A 3,543-nucleotide genomic window follows, 5' to 3' on the forward strand; every position below is an offset into this window, starting at 1 on the left:
TGCTCTTGCTTGCTTTTAAATAAAGTCTATTATTTTTGCATATTAATTGTATTGCAGGAAGGAGTTGTATCTGTGCCCCAGCTAGTGTCTCTCCTGGCCCCGACAAGGGTACTGTGGCCTGTATGAAGGACTCCTTGTGTTCTGTGTTTTGTGTTCTGAAGGACCCTGCTCGTCTCCTGACTTGTTGATCCTTTTTGTAGCAATCATGAATCAGCACTTCTGTTTTATTGAATCGTATGTCTTCGACTGGGACTGCCTTGGTCAGAGAGAAACTTTGCTATCAGTGTACTCTCTAGGCATTAAGGCATATTGTATATTGTACGTTTCTTCTACAAGAGAAAGGCACAGAGAGAGAGAGACAGACACAGAGAGAGAATTCAGCTGCACTAGGCGTCAGACATCACAAGAACACCAGGATACCGTTTGCTCAGCCAAACAGGTTATAGAAACACACGTCAACGTGTTCCCGATTGTGAACAGTTGAGCTATTTGAAAAAAACAGCATTGAAAAGCAAAGCAAAGCAAACTACAAAATCTCCCAGTTATTTGGCGAACAACATTTTGTGAGACATAATGACCTTATAAAGGATGTTCTTTTGACCATGTGATGGTGATGATACGATACAAACCCTACTTGTTTGCAGTTGACTTCCAGGGTGTGTGCTCTATCTGAACTCTGTGTCTTTTTTTTTTTTTACACACACACACACACACACACACACGTCTGTAGAGTTTAGCTGTCCTCTATATGATCTACTGTATAGCATGTGTGCATGTGTGTGTGTGTGTGCCCATGCGTGTGTGTGCACATTGCATAATAAATAGCAGGAAAAGAGCTGCAGTGTGTGTTTTGTTTGTAGTGCAGTAGTCAGGTATAATAGTCAGGTAGTCAGGTACAATAGTCATTAAGCTGCAAAAGAGGACTTGCACACAAAAAGATAACCAGACTCAAAGTCTTATCAAAAGGTTAGTAGATTTAGTAGGGATCAATAACAAATGCAAACATTTCAGTCCACGCAGGGACTATCGTCAGTGCAATAGTGCCCCGTGCTGCTGTAGGTAGTGCAATCACTATCACTAATTGGCCATTTATTCAGGCCTAATTGCCTAATTAAAAACTCCAGCCGTCTGCATAGGAGCCCTGTATATGTGAAGCTGTCAGACCGACGGTGTCCGAGGAACATGGAAACAGACGGACAGACAAACAGACAGACAGTGGTTTGCTCATGTGTTAGATGTGTTAGATAGATTAGATAGATTAGATTAGATTAGATAGATGTTAGATGTATCAATATCCATAAGTGAAGAGACTGCTTCTAAACACAAGGACTGTTTATGAAAAGTTGTAGAGGGTTTTCAGTTTCAGTTTAAAGGCTGCGTGTGTTGCAACATGAATGAGGATGTGCTTGAACAGGCCATGATCACACACACACACACACATCACACACACACATACATCACACACACACATACATCACAGACACGCACGCACACACACACACACACATCACACACACACATCACACACACACACATACATCACACACACACACACATACATCACACACACTTATTCTGGTCCTTGGTCTTGGAATGACCTTCAGTCAAGCCTCAAACTGATGGCACTTATTCCGTTAGCCAGCTTTAAACTGAAACTATCAGAAGTCCTTACCACCAGCTGCTCATGTAGTAATATATCTTAATTTCTTATTGTTCCCACGTGGTCTACGCCTTTTGTATATTTAGTTGTGTTGTTCTCTGTATTTTATATGTCCTTGTGTCTTTCTATGTGAAACTTTGCTGCCTTCTTGGCCAGGTCAGTATTGTAAAAGAGATTTTATCTCAATGCTTTTATCTGGTTAAATAAAGGTTAAATAAAAAAAAAAATAAACACGCACGCACACACACGCACGCACACACACACACGCACACACACACACACACACACACACACACACACACACACACACACACACACACACACACACACACAGGAGAGTGATCACAGCAGTCTGGCCAAGTTCCCTGTCTGTCTGTCAGTCTACCCCCTATGACAGACGGCCAAACAATGTGACCACAGAACAGAGAGAGCTTCTACGTTTGACAGCCTGAAGTGATGAGAAAAATGCAGGAACTCCATCTCTGGGTTCCACATTCTCACACATGCAATCAGGCCAACTTGAATATTAATCAATGTTCATCAATATTCAGAAGTGTTCATCAATATTCATCAATGTTCACCAATGTTATACTACCTCTGAGGTCAGTTAGCCTACCCTGGGTGAGCCATAGAGGTTCTGGTACATAGGTTTTTCCACAGACCAACACAAAGAGAAAGACACATTGATTGACCTAAACTGAACTTGAACTTGAACTAAACCAGGGGGTGGCCAACCCGCGGCTCGCATGCGGCTCTTTGCCCGTCAATGTGCGGCTCCTCCATTCATTGATTAAAAAAAAGTTGGCTTGTGGCTCTTCCGGGGTGCTGAGGTATTTGGGTTTGTTTTTGTATTTGGTAAATGTGTTTGTTTCTATGGGTTGGATTATGCTGTTTCTGAGTTGTGGGAAACAATGGCTAATATGTTTTCTCTGCTTTGGCAGGATTGTGCGTCTGATGGTAGATCGCTGCTTTAGCCTGTAGGCCTACTGTTCATAGCTATCATGCTAGTATTGGAGTTGTGTCCGATCTGCCTCTCGAAGTGATTTTATTAAATAAAGGTGTATTTTGTATATTACGCAAGTTGTCTGGCTGTTTACCTTCAAGAGGCCCCGACCTGCATCTGCCCTTATGGTTACAATTTGGCACTGCGAGCAATTGGTCAGTTGGGTGTGCCAGTCTATCTCCCAGGTGCGAGTCCAATACTTTCACAGCTACTCTTCTTGTGCAGTGGACATCGGAAGGTTGATTTTGGTGTCCTTCTTTATTTTGGTGTGCTGGGACTACTGCCTCTTGTGGTGCCAACAGAGAAATGCAGGTCAACATTGACCGGAGGGAGGGAGGGAGGGACAACCGGACAAACGCTATCCTAGGCGCAAGCAGCACTTCCAAGTTCAGAATGCACTTGAGGAACCCTGAGAACAAGCTGATCATTAGATCGGGTCTGGTAGGTGCCAAGGCTCCTGTCCAACAGAGACGAGATGTAAGGTGGAAGTTTACCAATAATGGCTTTGAAAATAAACAAATATCAGTGATAGTTAGGCCTTAGAGAAAGAGATTACTTAGTAGCCCATGCTGTGTTCGTTCTCTGGTCCTCTGACTTGCCAACACATGACCACTTGTCCTGAAGACTGCTTTAGCTAGCTATATCACCAAAAAGCTACTGATTTGACTGTGCGGGTGGACGGTATTTATAGGCTACTTATAGGTGTAGTAGTTTATGGGTTTTTGGGGCAGAACTTCACCAGTCTCATTGCTGTTCATATAAAGTTGATTCTTGCTTAGGTGTCTCTAATACCAGTGTATATTTAGATGAGCTGCCCAACGTTGTGACCTAATAGGTCATAGAAGATCATAGAAGGTCAGTCTAAGGGTCATAGAAGTCC

Source organism: Borostomias antarcticus (genome assembly GCF_949987555.1).
Source record: "Borostomias antarcticus genome assembly, contig: scaffold_60, whole genome shotgun sequence".
NCBI lineage: Eukaryota > Metazoa > Chordata > Actinopteri > Stomiiformes > Stomiidae > Borostomias > Borostomias antarcticus.